Below are 27,494 nucleotides of genomic sequence, written 5' to 3'. Positions count from 1 at the left end.
TCTGACAACCATACTTCCATCCTTGCTACCCTCCCTGTTTTCCTTTCCCTGTTGCTTCATAACCTGGGTTGTGAGTAACTGAATCCACTTTCCCTTCTTCCCTTTCTTTCCCCTCTCTCCTCCCCGATGAAGGAACATTTGTTCCGAAAGCTAGGAACGTAAAATTTCTGTTCTGTTTTTCGTGTATCTATCGGCTGTACTGAGCTGAGGTAAGTACTGGCCAGCCCCTCTATCTCTTTGTTAGTATTTGTTTCGAAAGTAAAGTACCTTCGTTTAATGCACTGTACCAGCAAAAGACTGTAAATAGGCTGGAACTACCCCAATTCTTAATCCTGTCTTGATGAAAATTTAAATTGTACGTTTGCTAAAAAGTTTAGATCCAGCTGCTTTTGCCATAAAAATGTCGTCTTTGGTGACATAGGAAACAGTAAGATATGTCAATAACTTAAGCCCTTCAGGCTACAACGGAGAAATAATACAGTCAGCCGCTTGCAAATTTTTTTAATACTTTGACCTAGGTTTCGACATCTCTCAGGATGTTTTCATCAGAATGAAATTTTAACAACTGTAAAGTTACGCTGAGAATGGGTAATAGTCAAAGTTACGAGCAGACACGCTCAAATAAAAAAAAAATTCAGCCTTTGGCCCGTATACCTTGCGACGAACAACAACAGACTCATCGGCAGGGTATTAATCTGTAATAATTTCTTACTCAGATAAAAAATAGTTTTCTGGAAAATAAAGAAAAGTGTAATATTTGTGAGCGATTTTGTGTGATGAAGGAATTTATCGTCAGTTGTCCTGTGTCCTTTCCAGTAAGTAGTAAGTTTGTTTAAGTTTTCCTCTGCGGACTTCCATCTCAGCATTTCCTCCGCCTACGATAGACCCCCACTTTTTATCTCTGAACGTCCATCTCCCTTGTCACCAGAAACGTACACCGTCAGCTATATTACTCGCACGAGCTCTGGGCGCTATCCCCGCTCTATCGCCCTATGCGACCTGTGGCCCTTTACGCCAGTCTTAGTTAAGCGCTACTTACATTTCATTTCCGGCATAGGGGCGTCACTGGGGGCAGCGTTTAATGACGAACGAGAAACGCGTCCAATTTAGACGGGCCGTGCCCGCCGCTGCCTCTAATTATATGATAATCATCCACTGCGCCAACGCCCCCGACTTGTAAATAGTTTCTCAGAGCATCTCGCATCGCCTTCCCTAATAACCGCTCATTGGTCAAAAGTCGTTTCGCTAGCTGTATAGCATTTAATTGAACTTATAAGTATTGCCGTTTCTCCTTCTTAAGTGCCACGTCCGGAGAGAAGTCGTCCTCCAGATATAATATGAATCATTTGCTTAATGGATGATAATGTGAACGCTATATTAATGCAGACGGGAGGAAGGGCTCAAAATTGCGTTGTGAGTTCGTGAGCAGGATGCTGACGCCGCAGCGCTCCGGGCGTTTGAAGTCCTTGGCATGTGTTCGGGATTCCGCCTCTTCGGCACCACGGCTAGCGGAAAGTAACTTATCTGCACTGAAGCGCCAGAGAAACTGGTATAGGCATGCGTATCCAAATACAGAGATATGTAAACAGGCAAGATACGACGCTGCGGTCAGCAACACCTATATAAGACAACAAGTGTCTGTCGCAGTTGTTAGATCGGTTACTACTACTACAATGGCAGGTTATGAAGACTAGCGAGATTCAACGTGGCGCTAAAATTGGCGCATGAGCTATGGGACACAGCATCTCCGAGGACTTTCTCGTACGACTATTTCACCAGTGTACCGTGACTGTCAGGATTCCAGTAAAATATCAAATCTCCGACATCGCTGCGGCCGGAAAAAGATCCTGTAAGAACGGGACCAACGACGACTGAAGAGAGTCGTTCAACGTGACAGAAGTGAAATCCTTTCGCAAATTGCAGCAGATTTCAATGCTTGGCCATCAAAAACTGTCAGCGTGCGAACCATTCAACGAAACATCATTGATATGGGCTTTCGGAGCCGTAGACCCACTCGTGTACCCTTGATGATTGCACGACACAAAGCTCCGTTGCTGACCTGGGCCCGTTAACACCGACTTTGGACTGTTGATGACTGGAAACGTGTTGCCTGGTCGGATGAGTCTCGTTTCAAATTGTATCGAGCAGATGGACGTGTACGGCTACGAAGCCATGGACCTTGTATGTCAGCAGGGGACTGTTCAAGCTCGTTGAGGCTCTGTAATGGTGTGTGGCGTGTACAGTTAGAGTGATAGGGACCTGTCACGTCTAGATACGATTCTGACAGGTGACACGTACACGCGCATCCTGTCTGGCCATTTGCATCCATTCATGTCCTTTGCACCGAGCGAGGTGGCGCAGTGGTTAGACACTGGACTCGCATTCGGGAGGACGACGGTTCAATCCCGCGTTCGGCCATCCTGATTTAGGTTTTCCGTGATTTCCCTAAATCACTCCAGGGAAATGCCGGGATGGTTCCTTTCAAAGGGCACGGCCGACTTCCTTCCCCGTCCTTCCCTAATCCGATGAGACCGATGACCTCGCTGTCTGGTCTCCTTCCCCGAAAACAACCAACCATGTCCTTTGCGCATTCCGACGGACTTGGGCAATTCTAGCAAGACAATGCGACATTAGACATGTCCAGAACTGCTACAGAGTGGCTCCAGGAACGCTCTTCTGCTGGCCAACAAACTCCCCAGACATGAACATTATTGAGCGTATCCGGGATGCCTTGCTACGTGCTGTTCAGATGAGATGTCCACCCCAACGTACTCTTACGGATTTATGGTCAGTCCTGAAGGATTCTTGGTGTCAGTTCCCTCTAGCACTACTTCAGAAATTAGTCGAGTCTATGCCACGTCATGTTGCGGCACTTTTGCGTGCTTGCGGGGGCTCTACACGATGTCAGACCGGTGTACCAGTTTCTTTGGCTCTTCGGTGTATGAGGAATACGAGCTTCGCTTCCTACAGAGACGGGCCACTTCTAGTGCTAAGCTTCAGTGGCGCACCCCAGATTGTCTGCGGCATTACTACACCTGCACGACCAAGGTAAGAGGATGTACACACTCGAAGAAATAGAAATTTTTTGCCATATGAATTTTTAAATCATCAAACAGTTACCCAACTAAATATTTTTTGAGAACGTTCTCCAAATTGCTAATGCTACATATCTACACGCTAAGACAAGAAAACCTGTGCACCGCAAAGGAGATATGCAAGCAGGTCATATTTATATTCATAGAGTTATCGCTGAAAAATGCAAAACTGTAAACTTTTGCGGCGGATGGATCGATGTGTGACGCTGCAGCGCAGTTTCACCGCGCAGCTGGCAAGAATAGTAAACAGGGCACATGTCGTGTACTCACAAGGGGAGGCCAGGACATTGAGATCACAGATTTACATCAAACATTGTACGCCAATCGTAGGCCGTTAAAACAACATAATGTTCAAGTGGTAATGTGTATTGTTCTGTGTATTTTGAAAATATATGAAGAGAAGTATTATGTATTATGTCGCTGACGTACCTGTGAGTAGATGCTCGATGTTAAGAGTTCATGGTGATCAAGAGGTTACTGTTCGAGCTTAGTAAAACGAATGTGTATGAGGCGACGGTTCGGCGTCGCTGTCATTTACATTTTAGTGTATATTATCGGAAGAATGACAATTTTTCAGTACGTCAGTGGGTGTTCAAATGGCTCTGAGCACTATGGGACTTAACATCTGAGGTCATCAGTCCCCTAGAACTTAGAACTAATTGAACCTAACTAACCTAAGGACATCACACACATCCATTCCCGAGGCAAGATTCGAACCTGCGGTCGCACGATTCCAGACTGAAGCGTCTAGAACCGCTTGGCCACACCGGCCGGCTCAATGAGGTGTGTTTTCCTTTAGAAACTCTGAACACTCCCTGCAAATGCTGGAAAATGGCATTCATTCGTTACAGTAGACACCGTTTCAAATTATGATTTCCATGTCTGTATGATAAATACCATCCTACAGCGTGTGATGTCGAGAGCATATTCGACGAGTATTTATACATTACTTATGTGGTCTGGCACATTTTCTCTATTACTGAATGTCATTCGCATCATTATTTATCGAGGTTTGACTTGGGCTTTCCATGCTTGTCTTTCGTTCTTGAATGTTGTTGTTTTGGCCTTCAGTACTGAGGCTGGTTTGAGGCAGCTCTCCATGCTACTCTATCCTGTGCAAGCTGCTTCGTCTCCCCGTACGTACTGCAGCCAACATCCTTCTGAATCTTCTTAGTGTATTCATTTCTTGGTCTCTCTCTACTATTTTTACCCTCCACGCTGCCCTCCAATACTAAATTCGTGATCCTTTGGTGCCTCAGAACAAGTCCTACCAAACGATCCCTTCTTCTATTCAAGTTGTTTCCTTTTTGACTGCTTCATTTACTGCATTTTTATATTTTCTCATTTCATCAATTAAATTCAATACTTCTTCTGTCACCCAAGGATTTCTACTAGCTCTCGTCTGGTTACCTACTTAATCCTCTCCTGCCTTCACTATTTCACCCGTCAAAGCTACCCATTCTTCTTTTGCTGTATTTCTTTCCTCCATTCTTATCAATTGTTCCCTTATGCTCTCCCTGAAACTCTGTACAACCTCTGGTTTAGTCAGTTTATCCAGTTCCCATCTCCTTAAATTCCCACCTTTTTGCAGTTTATTCAGTTTTAATCTACAGTTCATAACCAATAGATTGTGGTCAGAGTCCACATCTGCCCGTGGAAATGTGTTACAATTTTAAACATGGTTCCTAAATCTCTGTCTTACCATTATATAATATATCTGAAACCTGTCAGTGCCTCCAGGCTTCTTCGATGTATACAACCCTCTTCTATGATTCTTGAACCAAGTGTTAGCCATGATTAAGTTATGCTCTGTGCAAAATTCTACCAGGTGGCTTCCTGTTTCATTTCTTACCCCCAGTCCATATTCACCTACTACATTTCCTTCTCTCCCTTTTCCTACTATCGAATTGCAGTCACCCATGACCATTAAATTTTCGTCTCCCTTTACTATCTGAATAATTTCTTTTATCTCGTCAAACACTTCTTCAATTTCTTCGTCATCTGCAGAGCTAGTTGTCATATAAACTTGTACTACTGTAGTAGGCGTGGGCTTCGTGTATATCTTGGCCACAATAAGGCGTTCACTATGATGTTTGTAGTAGCTTACCCGCACTCCTATTTTTTATTCATTATTAAACCTACTCCTGCATTACCTCTATTTGATTTTGTATTTATAACCCTGTATTCACCTGACCAAAAGTCTTGTTCCTCCTGCCACCGAACTTCGCTAATTCCCACTATATCTAACTTTAACCTATCCATTTCCCTATTTAAATTTTCTAACCTACCTTCCCGACTACGGGATCTGACATTCCACGCTCCTGATAACGACGTCCTCCTGAGTAATCTCCGCCCGGAGATCCGAACAGGGGACTATTTTACCTCCGGAATATTTTACCCAAAAGGTCGCCATCATCATTTAACCATACAGTAAAGCTGCATGCCCTCGGGAATAATTACGGCTGTAGTTTCCCCTTGCTTTCAGCCGTTCGCAGTACCAGCAGAGCAAGGCCATTTTGGTTAGTGTTACAAGGCCAGATCAATCATCCAGACTGTTGCCCCTGCAACTACTGGAATATATAATTAGAAACAGTAAGTAGACAAATAACAAATGAAATTCATTATAACTTCATGAAAATGCGCTTATTTTTTTATTACATTACTTCTGAATTGTCACTTAAATTAAATAATGTGATGAGTGGAGGAAAAAATATAAACCAAAAAATAGCTGTTGGCAGGATTAGAAACTTCATCTCGTCCACTGTCCCCTCTCAAAGCGCGTTCTCTAACCACTTCTTCTTCTTCTTCTTTTTTAAACGCTGAGCTACCGTGCCGGCTACCACTTGACCGCTACGACATTTTACGGCCAGCCCCTTTCCACAGATACATCAGCTACCTGACAGATGCGTAAGACTTCTCTTGCGATTATCTGGGAATTGCCAGAGAAGCCGGTTGGAGTAATCGGAGAAATGCTCGATATTTGGATAGGAGCGGTGCCACTACTGGACGTTGCTAGCAGGAATTGGTGAATCACGGCCGAACACAGCGTCAAGAAGGAAGCGGTTGAGTAAGACAGCACGTGAGGACCAAGCAATCATCAGAGAGGCACCGAGACCTCCGGATTCATCATAATCATCGATCCGACGTGGAAATGGCGCGATAGTTACCAAGGATCACTAACAGGAGGCTCACAGAATGGGGGCTGCTGAGCTCCCTCAACCCCCCCCCCCTCTGTCCGCATCCCGCCCCGCCCACAGCCCTGCCTGGAGTTTCATTGCCTTCAGTGATGAGTCCTGATAACCAACAAATACATATCTGGAGACACCCCAAACAGCGGTAGAAAACCACCATCACTCTCAGCCGGCGTACGGCACGAGAACCATGAGTGATGGTCTGGAATGTCACTGCTTTTCATAGCATTAATCCTTTGATTGCCAACCGCGGCACCCTTATAGGAAATCGGTACGTCGATGACATTCTACGCCCAGTTTTATCACCCTTAGTGGTAAATTATGCTGGGCTCACGTTTCAGCAAGATAATATACGTCTGCACGACACCACAGTCTTTAGGTTTGTTTTCGTCCTTCCCAAAACTTACTTCGGCCAGCAAAGTCGCCGGATCTCTTCCAAGTTGATAATGTTTGGAGCATTATGGGCAGGGTCCACCAACTAGCACAGGGATCTGACGATCTAACGTGCCAATAGGACAGAATTTGTCACGACATCCCTCAGCAAGACATCCCACAACTCTATCAATCAATGCGAAGCCGAGTAACTGTTTGCATGGAGGTCGGAAGTGGACCAACGCATTATTCACATGCTCAATTTGTGAATCTCTTTCTCTTGAATAAACTATCTATTTTTCTGTAATTGTAATGATTTATTTGCCTTTCCATGTTCTTCACATCTACTGATTTCCGTCCCATACAGATAATTAGTGCGTAGTTTCTTTCTTTTTTTTTTTTATTTGTTGAGCGTCATTCGACTGCTCTTCCATGGGACCTGTGGTAGTAACCTGATGAACCATGACAGCAGTTGACTACATTGTGCGGCGTCGAAGAAACCCGTCTCCATCTTTGTTACTATTTATCAATTTCATAATGCGCTCTGGCATCTCAAATAAAGATTCTCTGTGTATCACGGTTTTACTTCGTCTGCTGGCGCTTGCGAGTAACTTGACATTCAGCCATCGATTTTAACTCGTTTGTCAAAGACTAACCTCCCACTAGTTGAAATGTGATGTTGTGTGGAGTAGCCATTAAACAGTCACTTGTGGTCAGTATTCCGGGAGGAATGCTGAAAGTATTGTCAAAGGTATTATGTTCCGGTCAACCTTATTGGAATATTTGGGATGCGAAGACGCCAAAGGAAAAGTTACGTTGGTCCACGGAATGCATGCTTCAGTAAGTGATTACTTACTATTTTTTGGTAAATTCTGTTACGTAGTGAAAATATTTTCTTAATGATATTCAGCGTTGTTACCGATTCATAACTAATTTTCTCGTCAGAATTATTTGAGTGTGATGTGTTAGACAAGGCTAAATAATTAGTACGGTATTTAATAAGTAAAATACCTTTATCACGTACAGTTTTATGCTTTGTATTATTCATTGTCATGTGTTTCATTGATGTCGTGGTTAGACTTTTTGTTTTATTACTTAACACTTGCAGGTGGAAAGTTGTTTTATAAATTCTTTTCTCTGTCGCAAGCTAAATATGAGCTTTTACGTGAAGCAAAAAGGCTTCAAGTAAATATCAGTAAAATTCATCCCTTCACGTTATTGAAATAACGGAACTAAATCCAACCTACCACTTCACTATTTTGTTTACTTTATTTTGTACAAGTTATAAAACTAAGAGTGTTATCAATTTAGTCTATAATTCACATGTGATGGAACAAATACGAAGCTGTTTTATCTCAGCTATGTGTTTAACTAAATTTTGAGATATATTCGATTATTCTTTTGCGAAAATATCTAAATTTGTGTGTATGGAGATATCCAATCTTGTAAGCGCGAGCCACCTGAATCCCTTCAAGCTTTGAGTCTTCCCTGGCAGCGAGGGCATCTCCAGTAGAAAGAGTGTCCATGTCATGATGCCAGAGTCGTGCTACAGAGGGTTGAGGAGCATGATAGTGAAATCACGTTCATGTCTTAGCGACCAGAATCACCTGTTCTGAACATGTGGAAAACATCTGGGGCGTTGTCGAGTCCCAGTTGCCCGCTCTGCAGCTATCAGCCCGTAATTTACGGGAAGTGCGAGCTCTGTGCATAGACGCGGGGTGTTACGTATTTTCGGAAACCTACCAATAACTTGTCGAATTCATGCCACGCAGAACCAGCACGCTATTAACCAGGTGGTCAGAATGTGTTTGCTCATCAGTCTAAGTCCGCAGTTGACGGCCTACCTGAAACTTAAAGGACAATTTTTTCGAAAGCCCGTAATTGTATCCCATTCACCTTCAGAAATTTTTACACCAAATCAGTTTGGCCACTGCTCTAGCACTTGAGGGTTAGGCAACGCTTCGCCAACCCCTTTGATGTGGTTTGCCTACCCTCAGGTGCTACAGCAGCCGCCAGGTTGAATTGGTGTTGAAGTTCCTGACAGGTACATTTGCAATGTGCTCATCGAAGTAGCTTGGGTAGTACCGATGGTGTTGCCGACCTCGGGGGTTTTAGAGGGATACTTCAGGGCACATTTGAGCTAAATTCAGCTTTTGCACCATACTTCTGGGCACATTTTAGCCAAATTTCAAACTTTTGCACCTCCACGTGATTACGCTACTGAAGGGCGGGAAAGAGGAGTATTGAAAAGCATAAGTACTATTCGATGCACCTGATCACGTTCAAATTTTGGCAAATGGTTCTCAACGGTACCTAGTTCCAACATGTAAAGGAGATCTGCAGCGCTGCACTCCAAAGGGGTCAGAGCACATTTATTCAGGATGCAACCCAACAATGTACTTACAAGGGAACCTTCCCATCGCATCCCCCTCAGATTTAGTTATAAGTTGGCACACCGGATAGGCCTTGAAAAACTGAACACAGATCAATCGAGAAAACAGGAAGAAGTTGTGTGGAACTATGAAAAAATAAGCAAAATACACAAACTGAGTAGTCCATGCGCAACATAGGCAATATCAAGGATAATGTGAGGCGAGGAGCGCCGTGGTCCCGTGGTTAGCGTGAGCAGCTGCGGAACGAGAAGTCCTTGATTCAAGTCTTCCCTCAAGTGAAATGTATACATTCTTCATTTTCGCAAAGTTATGATCTGTCCGTTCGTTCATTGACGTCTCTGTTCACTGTAATAAGTTTAGTGTCTGTGTTTTGTGACCACACCGCAAAACCGTGCGATTAATAGACGAAAGGACGTGCCTCTCCAATGGGTACCGAAAACAATTGATCGCAAGGTCATAGGCCAACCGATTCCTCCAAAGGAAAACACATCTGATATATTCTGTACGACACTGGTGGCGGCATGTACGTCACAGATAGGAATATATTGTCGACCCACCTAACTTGTACACTTAGCAAATGGGTAAAAAGATTCTTCTACCTTGCCCAATTTAGGTTTTCATGTGGATGTGATAATCACTCCCAAAAAAGTTATGAAAACATAAGAGTTTGCCACATAAACTGAAAAAAAAATAAAAATCTTCACTCGAGGGAAGTCTTGAACCCTGGCCCTCTCATTCCGTAGTTGCTCACGCTAACCACGGAACCACGGCGCTCCTGAGTTCAAATTGTCCTAGATATTGCCTATCTTGCGCATGGACTACTCGGTTTGTATATTTTGATTATTTTTTCATAGTTCCACGTAACTTCTTCCCGTTATCTCGATTGATCTGTGTTCAGTTTTTCGAGGCCTATCCAGTGTGCCAACTTATAACTAAATCTGAGGGGAGGTGCGATGGGGAGGTTCCCTTGTTAGCATTATCGAAGGTGGTCAAGAATATCTTCCTGTTACTCAACCCATTACGAGCAGTCGTTTTCGACCGCGAAATGCGTGGGAATCAACTCCCCAATGAAAGAGGCGGCTTCATTGACGCCGTTTATGGTACGTTCTGCGGCCTTCTTCTGTCGATTTTGTCCTCGTTTATATGAAAACCACGTGATTTCAAAGCTGGCGGTCACTATTGTGACCTCCATAGCAGAGATGTCAAAAGAACGGGTGAAATGTGGGTAAGAGTGGCTGTGACGACCTTATAATCGGATGACCCATGCCCACCGTGACGTTGGGCAGAATTTGGTGCCAGTGTCACATTACTAATCCATGTTACAGCTGACGTGGAGTTTTGAGCTGTGGCCTTTTCTTCACATATGCCGACGCCTTTCTGTTTCAAGTGTCACCAAGGATAAGGTGACGTTGCAAGGCGTCAAGCTTTTGCACCACACTTTTGGGCACGTTTGAGTCAAATTAAGCTTTTGCACCAAACTTCTGGGCACATTTGAGCCAAATTTCAAACTTCTGCGTCGCAACGGAAGGCAATTACAGGGTTTCGGAAAAGTGATCCGTTAATTATGTGGTGCACTGTGTTTACAGCGTGGATAAAATCCACAGCTCGTTAAAAAAAGTTAATAAAACTCAATGTTTAACGTTGTACGCGAAATAATGTATTAGTAACCAGTTATTTTGTAATATGGCTATTTTGTCTTTAAATTTCTTCCTTAATAGACAACTAAACTGTGTACTGCAATGCAAGCACAAATGGACAGTACCTGTAAACGATGTTTATTGTGTTCAGAGGCAATAGATTAGAGCGCGCAACAGACGTGAAGGCAAAATAATACCTTCCATGAGCTTGTTCTGTTTTGTGAAGTCATAGTTCCCGGAAGACGTACGCCAAGCAAGCGGCTTGCCTGACTCGACAGAACAGCAGAACATTACTCATAAGGAGTTGTTTGCAGATCAGTATCGGCCTGTTGTGGTACATGTGTCTTGTGAAGACAAATCGCTTGTTCACTTGTTATCGCTTTCGCTCAACAGTCCATTGTCATCGATAGCACTTCGTTACGAGCGGCTTTAACAGATTGCAATCAGTCATTGCTACGCCTGTACGCACCGAGGTGAAGGGCTAAGAGGGAGGTGGGGTTGTGGGCAAGGCATACTTGTCTTCGGAGAACTCAGTTAAAAACCATCGATAAGTAATCCAGCGGCGGAAGAAAAATATCCCGATCCCTGATTGTAGGTCGACTATATACTATCACTTAAGGACGTCGTGGTGCGATGAGGCTATCTCATTTGAATAAACTGTTTTATTTGTCTGTATTTGTTATTCTGACCACAAGTTGGACATGTAAATATCATACATATGTACGATCTGCTTTTGCGATTATAAGGAGGTCCTTTGATACAGTCTTACTATAGCGTTTGCAAACTTGAGCAGCGATGTCAGCTGAAAGGGGAGGGAGGAGGTTTGTCAACAATATTCACACCAGCTCATTTACTTATTTCAACTTGATTAGGCCACTTAAAATTAACACAGATTTTTTCTACAACTGATAATTTCCACTAGCACACCAACTCAAGAACGCGAGATGGTGTATGAAACCATCTGCTATGCACCTCAGTAGTTAACTGCAGTTGCTTTTCTAGGATTCGTAGTGTCGTGGTAACAGGTTACCTTGAGGAAACGAGTGAAGTTCGGATTTGCGCAGATTCTTAACAAAAGGCAGAGCTACAATGATCAGAAAGACTGGACATTATTGTTTCTAAACACATACCAATGCCATCGATCGATACAAAAATAAGAGCGGCTTCAGTCAATGGACTTAAATACTTGCCACCTAAAATTAACGCTTAACGCACTTGATTAATATGAGTATGATACCGCAGATGTAGCTTAGGTTCGTTTATTACAATCAAACGACTATGGTAAAATCAGGGTGTACATGGGTATGATACGAAACTGGTGAAAAACACCTTAAATTTTATAAACGCAAAACGAGGAAAAATCGTTGTACATGTTGGTGGTGGTTCGGTCTGTAATTTTACTTATGGGAATGTGCAGCATTATATTGCTTATTGGAACAAGATAAAGGATACGGGGAAGTTTATGATTGTAACTACTATGTTTAGCATAATACCCAAACTCTAATAAAAGTTTTCCTGGAGATGCGGCCGGGAAATGACTAAATCCTATTGCTCAAGCGAACAATGCATTCATTTCAACACCTCAAGGCAAATTTTGACTGACTAAACGGCCAGGAAATGTGAGCACTAGCAAAGAAGTTTCTGTCAGTGTTACAGATTATTGTTTTCATTGGTAACTAGTTCCGAATATTTTCGTTCATTTTCAAACGACTAACTACATTACTTATACAATATTAATAAAAATGTAATGTACTAGATGTTAAAATACGTAACCATTTGACAGATTATAATTTTGTAGTACACCGGTTAAGACCTACCTCCTCCTCTGATGTTTGGCTGTACACAATTTCGGTGGAACATTCATAAGATTTGTTTACACACTAGGTCAGTACAACAAATGGGATTTGATTGTAATATAATGCAATGGCACATTCAAAACGCGAAAGGCGGCTGGACTTGTTTATTATGGGTTCATATGCACTGTCTCTCCAGACATTGTAAACTTAAAATGAAATCCATAGATAATGAAGATCTCAGACATTGCAGTATTACTTTATAATAGTGATATGCATGGCGGCCATCCATACTGCGACAGTAGCGTGATTCATCACTCCAGACCACTCGTTTCTGTCAATGACAGTCGTGTGGCGTTGCTCTTTCACCACCACAAGCGTCGCTACAAAAATATGTGGCGTGCGAGGAATTGCTCGACCATTGTACCCCATCCTTTTTAACTCTACTCACATTAACTGTTCTAGACGGGCTGTTTGTTGCACTTTGGAACTCGCGAGTGATTTCATGAGAAATTTAACAATAACTTTTCACCATTCTCGATGGTCCCTGTTCGTCAATACATGAGGTCGGTGTTGTGTTGGTTTAACTGCGATTGTTTCTGTGCGATTCCACCCCATAAGTAAAGAACTGTCGGCCCCCGGTAGCTGAGTGGTCAGCGCGACAGACTGTCAATCCTAAGGGCCCGGGTTCGATTCCCGGCTGGGTCGGAGATTTCCTCCGCTCAAGGACTGCGTGTTGTGTTGTCGTCATCATCATCATTTCAACCCCATCGACGCGCAAGTCGCCGAAGTGGCGTCAAATCGAAAGACTTGCACCAGACGAGCGGTCTACCCGACGGGAGGCCCTCGTCACACGCCATTATATTATTAGTAAACAACTAGCAATTAATTTAAGAGGCCTGGGTTGGAATGTTCCTAAGGGGATTTATTTCTAAGTCGACACCCAATGACTCGTCTATGTTCGGAGCCACTTAGCACTCCTGACCGACCCGTTCTGCTGTTGCTGATTCTCTAACAGCGCAGCACTGCCCGCCTCCCGTTATACATAAAATAGTCAGGTCCGCGTTATATGTGGGTGTCCGGATACGTTTGATCAGACACTGTAATTCTGTTACATGTTTAAATCACTTAAACATTGTATTAAGCGAAATACTGTAAGCAAATTTCAAGGCACTCGAAACTAAAATGATATGACGCTTGTTAATGACCACCTATAGAGTCTTTGGGAAATTAGTGATTATGCCTGGTGGCCGAACAGCTAGTACGTTGTATAAGAGGGGTAAGAAAAGAATGCTTAATGAAAAGTGGGAGAAGAAATTAAGTTATGCACAGAGAAAGTGATATATCTTTGTGTGAATTGGCATTGTCAGTTCAAGAACAGCTACTTGAAACGCTATCATATAGCACTAACCACAGTGATTTCAGTATCTGCCAGTCAGTACTCAGTTGAAGAAAACTAAATGTAAATTACTTATTTTCTTTGTGTAATTGACGTTAATTTTAAGATAAGGATAAATGTAGTGGCATTAATAAAAGTGTTTCTTCATCAATGGATTAAAATGTTAACTATTAGTCTCCTACATAATGTGGCTTTCTTCAGAGCTGAAAGTTTTCCGTCGAATTCACAACTTCTTCTTCTTCGTTTTCTTCTTCTTCAGTTCATATGTTAGGCAACAATTCATGAAACAATCGGGGCTGAAGCGGGTGTATTCCACGATGTCCGACAACAGACTCCGCATTTTTTCAACCTCAATTCGCCGAGAAAAAATATGATGCATTACTTACTGAACGCTGCTCGTAAATTCATGGGTTTAAATTTTAGGTATGAAATGAGATACAAATTCAGAATCTATGTAGGATAGACATTTGGATGAAATCCGAATTGCACACAGCAGCAGAGAGCTTACATAGTTCCGTAAGTTCGTGGGTCGCGAAGGCAAGGTTAGCGGTCACCCCTGCTATATGCAGGTGGAAGCGATATTTTCTGACACTCACAGAGCTAATTGCGTAAGAAATCTGCCAGACCTACCCCGGTACCTCAGCGGTGCTGAAGCAGCAAGGAAAGTTGCGCCAGACTGTGAGTGCCGGCACGCAGGGAGGAGAGATGAGGCGAGCAGCGGACACTGCCGGTATGTCCCGCGTTCACGTTACGGCGCGTAACGAGACCCCCGGCCACAGAACGCCGCCGCTGATTACACCTGCGGCTCTTATCAGCCGCGCCCGGCCTCTCCTGAAAGGCAAGCCGCGCGCACCACACTGCTGCATCCTTGCTGCTCCCACCCAGAGTGTAGCTACATAAACCCCGCGCTGCAAAACCCGGACTCGGTGAACAACTAGGAGCCATGAAATTGATCCTGAGAGAGACCCGTAGTGCCGAAATCGCCTCCCAACTTCGTCTTTTGCGCCCCAGATGAGTGCTGTATCACGAGCATAATTACATTAGTCACATTCATTACACAATGACGGAAGTGGGAAATTTTACACACTGAAGCATCAGTGCGATTTTTGTATCCCGCCTGGATAGGCAGCGCGTGGATCCGCTCCTGTGAACTGCTTCTGCAAAGTAAGCCGAGAGTTAAGGACGCGAGTAGAAGCAGGAATAGGTGAAGTACTTCGGTACTGTGTGTAAATTTAAAGCACCTTTACTATAGGAACAATCTTCTTTTCCTTCTTCTTTTGCTACCACCTTTATCCCGCATTGTGCGCAGGGTTGGCAGGGTTAAATACGGAATTGGCATGATTTAGTGTAAGGGGTGGCCGGATGCCCTTCCTGCCGCCACCCTATACCTCCTGGCACGGAAATAGTGTACACCAGCTGTCTGCATCTAGTGTAAATCGTGACAGAGTGTGAATGTGTTTCAAATGTCTGCGAGTCGTGTAACTGAGGCAGAACGTGGGGACCAGCCTGGTATTCACCTGGTAGGATGTGGAAAACCGCCTAAAAACCACATCCAGGCTGGTCGACACACCGGCCGTCGTCGTTAATCCGCCGGCTGGATGCGATCTGGGGCCGGCACGCCTACCCGAGTCCAGGAAGCAGCGCGTTAGCGCTCTCGGCTACCCTGGCGGGTCTTTACTATATGAATAATATGAATGCATAAATTGTTACTTTACTTTGGCTGAGATGAGCACGTAGGTGCGAAGCCGTTCATCAATCAAAGCTATCGACTAGAAGTTACAAAAGCAAAATATGTAGTGGCTCGCCTACTATTCAATAGAAACAATCTTGCTAGGTCGTCTGCTAGTGATCAAAGGGGCTGAATCTGGAGCGGCGATCGTAGAGCTGCACAGCGCCGGCTAGCGGGCGCTGTCGTCGGAGAAGATCTTACGCTCTCGTAGTGCCAACGTAAGAACGGGCACCTACGCTGTGGCATCGTAGCTATCGCTATCACAGCGATGTCTATGGAGCATTGTAGAGATGTTCATCACACAACGCTTGTTAAATAATTAAACTTTCTTTCCACTCGGAATTGTAGTCCATCACCAACGTCAGTATGAGTTGAGACACCCACGGCCACGAAAATACTCTTGTATTACTGGCGACATGGAAGCAAAAGTCTCCGAATACGAACCTCATGAATTTCTTGCCATGGTTGTAACGCGTCCTGTGTCAGTTTATAACGATTGCTGGCTGCACGCTTGTGTGAAGCTAATGGGATCGCAAACGGGCTCTGTAGGTGACAAATAATAGCGTACTGGGCAGGCCATTCAAGGATTCGTATATTCTTCCAGTCCATATGTGGCATAACAGCAAACCAGTGCTTAACAGTATTGATTAAAAACAGTCTTTGTGAACTCACTCCTGTGAACGGGAACGCGTTATGCAGATCTTGGTGCCTCTCGCGTCCATTTAGAAAAGATAACCTGAAGATGCCTAAATAAGGCGAAACGCGTCGTTGAAAAATAAAAAAACTAAAATTGCAACCAAGACTGTTTTTAACCAATATTCGTATATTCCTCTAAGTTAATTGTGGTGTGAACTGCAGTGCAGATTTAGAGCTATCTTGTTGGAACATGAAGTTTTGTCCCCTGGTTACGAAGGGTATGACTAGACGATTTACGATTCTGACGACAGCGAGGAGTATTTAGCAAAGTTTCAAAAATTACCAAATCAGTCCCACTGTCACGTCCAGTAACGTCCACACATCTTGATTCAAGGAACTGGAGAGGTGTGGTTTTCGAAAATAGCTACTGACTATGTCACCTGTGTAGGCGATCTGATAGCCACGAACAGAAGCTTGACTCATCACTGAAGAACACGGAAAGTCACTCACTGTCTTACTCTCTGGTGGTTCTACACCATGCAAGTCTCTGTTGTGCTTGGTGTGGTGTCAGCGGCAAACAACGTGTAGCAACTTGAGGTCTCGACCCAGATTACAATACCATGGCTCGTGGTGACACTGCCTAGAATATTCCTACACATCTCTTCGTCACCGACAATCGCACGATCACACGAGGTTTTCGTGACGTAGTAGTTCCGGAAGGGCACATCCACTCTCTTCTTCTCCGCTCTCCTGAACCCACTTCATCGGCACTCGGAGCGATCTGTCGCTATGAAGTTTTAATATACACCAGGACAATGTTTCAGCCTATATCAGTGTCCTAAAGGACACACTTTGTAAGATTCCGAACTTATTTTTACTGCTAGCATACGTCTGCTAAGATTAATTTATGTCTGTAGCCTTACTATCTGCTTAAAACTCAGAATCGCATTGTTGGATGTCATTCTTCTTTTAATTTATTTAAGATAAGTAAACGCGGATTAGTTACGTCTTCTTCTGCCTGATGGGTACCTACATCTTCAGATCTAAGACGCGAACGTGATCGTTTTGATAATTATTCCACATAGATCGCATTTACATGCTAGTATCTGGACATCTACATACGTGCTCGGTGCTGCTGTAACTGACGCATTTTGATGTCATGGAGAAGCTTTGACTGAATTTAAATACTTGACGTAACTAACCTTCCAGTATTCATTATTTGTATTGTTATACCTTCAGACTACATTACTCAATGGCTCTGAGCATTATGGGACTCAAAATCTGTGGTCATAAGTCCCCTAGAACTTAGAACTACTTAAACCCAACTAACCTAAGGACATCACACAACATCCAGTCATCACGAGGCAGAGAAAATCCCCGACCCCGCCGGGAATCGAACCCGGGAACCCGGGATCGGGAAGCGAGAACGCTACCGCGAGACCATGAGCTGCGGACCATTACTCCATATTTGCTGCTATAAGTTAGAGCAAAGCGCACCTGTTTTATTGTGTCGGCAACCGATTTACCCGGATCGAGAGTGCTATAAGATAAAAGTTTTCTCTTCTCGCTCGTCGTCATGAATAACAGAGGAAGAAAGGGAAGCTGTAGCAAAACGGTCACACTTGTTTGAAATACTTAGGCACTTTATGAATTTCATTAGTATTTAAGCTATTACTACATACACTATATATTTAGCGATCACATTTTTTTTTTTAGTTTAAGGACGTCACAAAACGCTCGTCCTCTGTGCGTGCTGTGTTGTGGGTTCTATCTTCAAATGTATAGTAAAGTTAGATCCATGGAATAAGCATCATGTACTCACGTCTGTAGGAATGGCTTTTTCTGTATTCAAATTACAGAAAATTAGCTTGAATGAGGATGTAATTTTCATCAACAGACATGAAAACACTTGAGCATCAACCTAGTATCTTACGGTCACGACATTCACGGTGTAACAGATTCCCTTTCTGTCAACGTGTTCGGCTCTTGTTGATACGATTGGTGTTCCACATGATTAGAATCAAAGCTATACAGACAGTACCTAAGTATTTTGAAAAAAGAGCCAATTGTCGGAAATGAATATTCCCGTCTCTATGAGATCTTCTATCAGCAATTAGTGTTTGCCATGTATTTCTATATGACATGTTTCACGGCACACTTCTGCCAGCTTTATTGACGTTAATAATATACAACTGTCTGAGATGTTCCCTCAGTGGAGTTGACTGCTGTTTACAGCTGTTTACCGAGCGGTTCTAGGCGCTACAGTCCGGAACCACGCGGCTGCTACGGTCGCAGGTTCGAATCCTGCCTCGGGCATGGATGTGTGTGATGTGTTTAGGATAGTAAGGTTTAAGTAGTTCTAAGTCTAGGGGACTGAAGACCGCAGATGTTAAGTCCCTTAGTGCTTAGAGCCATTTGAGCCATTTATTTTGCCATTCGTTCACTTCACTGCGCAAACACGGCGTACGGACTATACATCAACCGACAAAGATCAGAAGTGACAGAGTTGGGCCTAGGAGGAAACGTACCAACTTACAATGTCTAGAGCAAATCAGAGATCTGTGTTGGAACGACAGAACGATTCGTCAGTGGCTGGATATCAAGCATTAACTGTATTGCAGAAGTGGGTCATACTGGAACGTGCGCTGTGGAGGACCGACCACGTAATGTAAGTCGCCTAAGCGCACTTTCTCGCTCTGGAGAAGAGGCACTGAAGTGTTTGTTCAGAGGAGTCATTGAAATACAAAAACGTGACTCTAGTTTTAATACGTAACAAGAAGGTCTGAAGGAAAGTTGATTCCGGATTCTCGTACTACAGCGAACGGCCATTGAAGGTAAAAAGGAGAACCACAGAGGAAAAGACCAGAGAAAGGCCCTCAGATGTTGGCGTGGTAGGTACATTGTCTCCAGCCGCGGGTTCGACTTCAGTCCACCATCAGCCGAGGGTGAATCTAGTAAGGCAGCCGCTCCTAAACGTCAGAAAAAACACTAAGCAATCGCTTCCCGAAGACTCTGAGACGAAAGCTAACAGTTACCACAGTATAAGTAATACAGGTAATACAAGATGCCACGAAAGCTTCAAGAATATTGTAACGTCACAAGTCTTTTGCACACGCCTTGAAACTGTGAACATCGTATGAATAAAAGCCAGCTTATAGATTAAACCGGAAGCAAAAATGCAGCTTCAACCAAAGTGAAGGTCTTAAAAATCCAGAGTGAATCCTTAATTCTGCAGCCCAATGTGCGCTGTTTTGAAGCTTCCTGATAAAGTAAAACCGAGAACGAATGGGGCACCAACCCAAGCCCTTAACTTTCCCGAAATTTCTCTTTTCAGCTGTCCTCTTCCAGTACAGCTTATGACCACCACACAGCTTCAATTAAAAGAAAAGGTCTTCGGTTCGAGAACCGGTCCGACATACAGTATTTATGCCAGGAGGTTTCCGCCAAGAATAGCTTCCACCTCCCGCACATATGCAGTTGTTCGGTTACATTCTGTCTCACCTCTAACTTGTATCCGGACACTTATTAGTGGAAATTAATTAGGTATATGTTCATCCTTCGTGTTTAAACGGTGTGAACTCTGCGAGGGACTCTTTCAGTAAGAATATTTTTCGATTTATGTCAGCAAATTCTTGAAGAGCCGAAACCAGAGAGGCAGTGAAGTTTGACGCTGTGGTCTGGAGACGACGCTGATTCATCCCAAAGCTGTTGCATGGGATCCATGTTGGGATTCTGGGTGGGCCAGTCCATTGCAGGAATCTTATTGTCCACAAGACATTACCTCACAAATGGTGCTTGATGACTGGCCGCATTGTCAGGCTGATACAATCATCGCCTCCGAATTGTTCACCCACAATACACAGTATACAATAGTGTAAAATGTGTACACCTTCAGCTGTGCGGGATTAGCCTAGCGGTCTAAGGCACTTCAGTCCTGGACTGTGAAGCTGGTCCCGGCGGAGGTTCGAGTCCTCCCTCACGCATAGGTGTGTGTGTTTGTCCTTAGGATAATGTCCGCCACGGTAGCTGAGTGTCAGCGTGACAGACTGTCAATCCTAAGGGCCCGGGTTCGATTCCCGGCTGGGTCGGAGATTTTCTCCGCTCAGGGACTGGGTGTTGTGTTGTCCTAATCATCATCATTTCATCCCCATCGACGCGCAGGTCGCCAAAGTGGCGTAAAATCGAAAGACCTGCACCAGGCGAACGGTCTACCCGACGGGAGGCCCTAGCCACACGACATTTCCATTTCCTTAGGATAATTTAGGTTAAGTAGCGTGTAAGCTTAAGGACTGATGACCTTAGCAGTTAAGTCCCATAAGATTTCACACACATATGAACATTTTTTGTTCACCTACATTCGCATTTAGCGTTTTCCTAAGCGCAATAAGGGAACAACATCATAATTACGAAAAATTTTAAAGAACATAAGTGGCCAAGCGGTTCTAGGCGCTACGGTCTGGAACCGCGCGACCGCTACGGTCTCAGGTTCGAATCCTGCCTCGGGCATGGATGTGTGTGATGTCCTTAGGTTAGTTAGGTTTAAGTAGTTCTAAGTTCTAAGGGACTCCAGAATGAGATTTTCACTCTGCAGCGGAGTGTGCGCTGGTATGAAACTTCCTGGCAGATTAAAACTGTGTGCTCGACCGAGACTCAAACTCGGGACTTTTGCCTTTCGCGCGCAAGTGCTCTACCATCTGAGCTACCGAAGCACGACTCACGCCCGGTACTCACAGCTTTACTTCTGCCAGTATCTCGACTCCTACCTTCCAAACTTTACAGTTTTAATCTGCCAGGAAGTTTCTAGGAGACTGATGACCTCAGAAGTTAAGTCCCATAGAGCTCGGTGCCATTTTTGTAAGAACATAGTTCTTATATAGGAAAACAGCGATCCGTAATTATTATAAACAAAGTGGAATCAGTCTTGATCGCATAATTTATTTACTATGGTGACCGTTTTCGATCTTTTTATCATATCATCACCAGACTATGAATGTGTGGCGGAGGCGGTGGCGCATGGCAACCCTCTTGCTTCTGGCTGGTGGTGCGATCAAGATTGTTTCCAGTTTATTTTTAATCACGAAAGACACACGCATTCCTTAACACCGTCTCCTCTGTACTTTCTGAGAAGTGGCAAGTAAAGTTCTCCAGGCATTCGCCAAACCCAAACGCTGAGTTGCCACAGGGTACAGCGTAATTCATCAATCCAGATCACTCGTTTCCAGTCATCCACCGCCCTGTGGTGTTGCTCTTTGGACAACTTCAAACTTGGCTGAGCGTTAACTGCAGAAATGGTTTGCTTTTGAGGTTCTGCCCGACTATTGTAGCTCATTCTTTTTACCTTCCAACAGATTGTTATTATGCCAGCTGGCACTTTGGAACACAGACCAGATTCCTTCCGCTGCTTTCTTGTGATTTCTTTCACGCACCTTCCGCAGTCCACGATGGTCCTTGCCCGTCAGTACATGCTGTCGGCCTCGTTTTGGTTTAGCTTCAGTTCAAAGTTCAGAATAACATCATCAACAAGACTACTTAGGCAGCTTTAGAAGGGTTGAAATGTCCCGTAATTACTTGTTACTCAGGTGATATCCAATGACTTGTCCACATTAGAAGCCACTGACCTATCCTGTCTAACGCATTCTACTGCTACTGTTGTTCTACTGACAACACAATCCAGCCTCCTGCGATATCTAGTGGTCAGTTCAGCATTGTGTAGTGTATACCTTGAATAATAATTGCTGGTTGGTTGGTTGGTTGGTTTGGGGAAGAGACCAAACTGCGAGGTCATCAGTCTCATCGGATTAGGGAAGGACGGGGAAGGAAGTCGGCCGTGCCCTTTAAGAGGAACCATCCCGGCATTTGCCTGGAGCGATTTAGGGAAATCACGGAAAACCTACATCAGGATGGCCGGACGCGAGATTGAACCGTCGTCCTCCCGAATGCGAGTCCAGTGTGCTAATGCTGGTTTTGGCCCAAACGATGGATTCACAAACATTGTCTCTTCAAAATGTACTCTGTTATTCAAAATTTTAATTAGAGCTGTGTGTGAGAATGACTTTGATAGGATGTTACCCAAAACAGTACGACTCACAGCGGCTATTTCTACGGATCCAAAGCAGTCAGCAGCATAGTATTCTGAAACGAATATTTTTCTTCACGACTGTAGACGATAGCCCTGTCCATCTTTCATTATAACAACGCACAACCTTGTACGACGATAAAAACGTCAGATTTTTTGTCAGTAAGGTCAAATACTGGCTCTAACTCAAACAACCCACTTCGAACATTTATTTACATTAGCAGATCAGTGGGACTGATTTCATTACATAAGATTATATTTAATTCTACATGACTGTCAAAGATCATCTGAAGGCTTCGGGAAAATTAACATAGCATATCAAGTGACACTTTTTTTTTTTTTTTTGGATCATCAGTCTTCTGACTGGTTTCATGCTGCCCGCCACGAATTCCTCTCCTGAGCTAACCTCTTTAGCTCAGAGTAGCACTTCCAAACTACGTCCTCTGTTATTTCTTACTGTATTCCAATCTCTGTCTTCCTTTACAGTTTTTGCCTGGTACAGCTCCCTCTAGTATCATGGAAGTCATTCCCTCATGTCTTAACAGATGTCCTATTATCCTTCCCTTCTCCTTATCAGTGTTTTCCACATATTCCTTTCCTCTTCGATTTTGCACAGAACCTCCTCATTCCTTATCAGTCCACTTAATTTTCAACATTCGTCTGCAGCACCACATCTCAAATGCTTCTATTCTCTTCTGTTCCGGTTTTCCCACAGTCCATGTTTTACTAACATACAGTGCTGTACTCCAGACGAATCTTCTCAGAATTTTTGTTCCACAGATTAAGGCCCATATTTGATATCAGTAGACTTCTCTTCGCCTGGAATGCCCTTCTTGCCACTGCTAGTCTGCTTTTGATGTCCTCCTTGCTCCGTCCGTCACTCGTTATTTTACTGCCTAGGTAGCTTAACTTCATCTACTTCGTGATCATAGATCCTGATATTAAGTTTCTCACTGTTCTCATTTCTACTACATCCCATTACCTTCGTCTTTCTTCGATTTACTCTCTATCCATACTCTGTACCCATTAGACTGTTCATTCCATTCTACAGCTCATGTAATTCTTCTTCACTTTCACTCAGGGTAGCAATGTCATCAGCGAATCGCATCATTGATATCATTTCACCTCGAATTTTAATTCCACCCCTGAACCATTAGTTTTTCCATCACTGCTTCCTCGACGCACAGATTGCACAGTACGGGTGAAAGACTACATCCCTGTCTCACACCCTTTTTAAAACGAGCACATCGTACTTGGTCGTCCACTCTTATTATTCCGTCTAGGCTGTTGTACATATTGTATATGACCCGTCTCTTTCTATAGCTAACCCCTATTATTCTCAGAATTTCGAACAACTTGCACCATTTTACATCGTCGAACGCTTTTTCCAAATCCACAAATTCTACGAACGTCTCTTGATTTTTCTTTAATCCTGCTTCCATTATTAACCGCTGCGTTAGAATTGTCTCTCGTGCCTTTACGTTTCATAAAGCAAAACTGATCATCTAGCGCAACTTGGATGCATGAGCTGTTAAGCTGGTTGAGCGATAATTCAGGCATTTGTCAGCTCTTGCCGTCTTCGGAATTGTGTGCATGATGTTTTTCAGAAAGTCAGATGGTATGTCGCCAGACTCATACATTCTACTCACCTACGTATAAAGTCGATTTGTCGCCACTTCCCTCAACGATTTTAGAAATTATGACTGACTGTTATTTATCCCTTCTGCCTTATTTGACCTTAAGTCCTCCAAAGCTCTTTTACATTCTGATTCTAATACAGGATCCCCTATCTCTTCTAAATCGACTCCTGTTTCTTCCTCTATCACATCAGACAAATCTTTCCCCCTTATAGAGGCTTTCAGTGCATTCTTTCCCCCTATCAGTTCTCTCGTCTGCATTTAACAGCGAAATTCCCGTTGCACTCTTAATGTTATCACCCTTGCTTTTAATGACACCGAGGGTTAGTTTGACTTTGCTGTATGCTGAGTCAGTCCTACCGACAGTCATTTCTTTTTCGATTTCTTCACATTTTTTGTGCAACCATTTCGTCTTAGCTTCCCTACACTTCCTATTTATTTCATTCTTCAGCGACTTCTGTTTCTCTATTCCTGACTCGACCGGAACATTTTTGTACTTCCTCCTTTCATCAGCAATGGAAGTATTTCTTCTGTTACTCACGGTTTCTTCAAAGCTACCTTCTTTGTATCAATGTTTTGCTTCCCAACTTCTGTTATCGCCCTATTTAGGGATGTCCATTCCTCTTCAACTGTACTGCCTACTGAATTTTTCCTTATTGCTGTAGCTATTGTCTCAGAAAACTTCAAGCGTATCTCGTCATTCCTTAGTACTTCCGCATCCCTTTTCTTTGCGTTTTCATTCCTACTGGCTAATGTCTTAAACTTCAGCCTACTCTTCATCACTACTTTGTTGTGATCTGAGTCTATATCTGTTCCTGAGTACGCCTTACAATACAGTGTCTGATTTCGGAATCTCTGCCTGACCATGATGTAATGTAAGTGAAATATTCCCGTATCACCCGGCCTTTTCCAAATATACCTCCTCCTCTTAGGATTCCTGAATAGCGTATTAGCTACTACTAGCTGAAGTTTATTATAGAATACAATTTATCTTACTCCTCTCTCATTCCTTATCCCAAGCCCATATCCTCTGTAACATTTTCTTCTACTCCACCCTCTAAACTGCACTCCAGTCCCCCATGACTATTACATTTTCATCTCCCTTTACTTACTGTATTGGGGTGCACTCAGCATCATGATGCCAATTGAGGAGCTACTCGACCGAATAGTAGCGGCTGCCGTCACAGAAAACCATCGTAACGACCGGGAGAGCGGGGTGCTGACCACACGCCCCTACTATCTGCATCCTCTGCTGAGGATGACACGGCGGTCGATGGTCCCGATGGGCCACTTGTGGCCTGAAGATGAAGTGCTTTTTTTACTTACTGTATTAGCCTTTCAATATTCTCATACACTTTCTCTATCTCTTCATCTTCAGCTTGCGACATCGGCATGTATACATGAACTGTCGTTGTCGGTTTGCTGTCGATTCTAATAACAATAACCCTATAACTGAACTGTTAACAGTAACACACTCTCTGCGCTACCTTCCTATTTGTAACGAATGCTACTCCCGTTATATCATTTTGCGCTTCTGTTGATATTACCCTAGACTCATCTGACCAGAAATCCTTGTCTTCTTTCCAGTTCACTTCACTAAACCCTACGACATCTAGATTCAGCTTTTGCATTTCCCTTTTCTCGTATATGCCGGCCACTGTGACAGAGCGGTTCTAGGCGCTTCAGTCCGTAACCGCGCTGCTGCTACGGTCCATGCCTCGGGCATGGATGTGTGTGATGTCCTTAGGTTAGTTAGGTTTAAGTAGTTCTAAGTTCTAGGTGACTGATGACCTCATATGTTAAGTCCCGTAGTGCTTAGAGCCATTTGAGCCATTTGTATCTATATGCGCAACACACATGTGGTGCCTAGTCGTTCCTTCTACAAACATCAATGATCCTCAGTAATATCTTTCGAGTTTAATGTTCTCATACTTGAAAAAGGCTGATAAGCCGAAACCCTAGCAGCACGAATAAAATTTTCTGAGATTTCTAAACTCTCTAAATGTCTGCTTTGCTCGAGAAGTGTCTACTACTTAAATAAACGTATCACGCCAATTGTATGTAACAAAGATCTTCTGTTTCTTCTCTATGCCATCATCCCAAGGTGCGAAAGTTGCTTATTAGAATGTCAGCTTCAATAATTAATGTCTCTTTCGTGAATTCGGAGTCGCAAGCATATTGCTAACATGTTCTGTACCAACTGGTCGATTATTGAAAGTATCTTATTCTTTGATTGCTTAGGTAGAGACACTCTGCCAGGAGATACTTTAGAGGCAAGATGTATGAGTCAGTGCTAGGCCTGGCGACCACGTGATCTCTTTGTGAACTTCTTCAACCGCGACATAACACTACTATTGCGTTACTGACTATCTTTCTGGCCCGTTTCTGGCCAGTTTTGTGGCGAGACGCTTTGGCGTTGTTCTTGGCTGAGGTTTCACGCGTTGGCTACAGTAGAGTGGTAAAGTAACTTGCTTTGAAGTTACTTTCTGATGGCCATTCTCAAGCAACGAGTTACAAATAGATGAGGCTACACCAAGCACTTTTCAAAAAAATGGTTCAAATGGCTCTGAGCACTATGGGACTCAACATCTTGGGTCATAAGTCCCCTAGAACTTAGAACTACTTAAACCTAACTAACCTAAAGACATCACACACACCCATGCCCGAGGCAGGATTCGAACCTGCGACTGTAGCGGTCTCGCGGTTCCGGACTGCAGCGCCAGAACCGCTTGACCACCGCGGCCGGCCAAGCACTTTTCAGTTTGGCGTAGTATTTATTTACAGCATTCTTCTGATCTTTAACGTTCCTTAATGTGTGTTCAGATTTAACCTTCCTTTGTTCAGCGGGGCAGTTAGCTTTCGATGATCATGATACAGAATCGGCTTTTCATTAATTCATCTGCACAGCAGGTATGTCGAATACATTGTGTATCATTTAAATGTTTCAGGGATATCTAACGTATCTAGAATTTCTCTTTGTTCCATGCTATTGATATTGTCGCCCTATATGTCACGTAGTTCAGATGCGGACAGTTTTACTGCTTTTTGTATCCTTGAATTTGGTTTGTGTCGTAATAATTAGACTTTGAACTGCATCTTCTACAGTTTATTTTAATTCCTGGGTCACTGACCTATTGTTCTTAATTATATGAATATATAAGTACATTGTGTTTATCGCAGATTGTAAAAAAAAACGCCAATGTACGAAGTCTGATCTGTACATTGCTTTCAGCACGAATAGTAGTCAGTACGGGGCCAAACTGCAGTCACGATTTATGTGAAAATGTGTTAGGTCATCAAACTGAACCAGGCATGCTCTGTATACATGAACATTTGCACGTTCTTAGAAGCAGATTATGGAACCGCTAGATCTAACTGCAATCTTAAAATTATCTGCAACATTCACTTGTAATTCCATTTCTTTCCGCTGGGCAAAGTAAGCACTATATACTCTTATATAATGTTTTTTATAATATAATCAAATATGAATTATTTGTTGGTTTAAATCCTTACGTAGTAAGGTAGAAATATTTTGG

This window comes from Schistocerca serialis, chromosome 6 (assembly GCF_023864345.2).
Source record: "Schistocerca serialis cubense isolate TAMUIC-IGC-003099 chromosome 6, iqSchSeri2.2, whole genome shotgun sequence".
NCBI classification, from domain to species: Eukaryota; Metazoa; Arthropoda; class Insecta; order Orthoptera; family Acrididae; genus Schistocerca; species Schistocerca serialis.
This window is presented reverse-complemented; position numbering follows the sequence as displayed.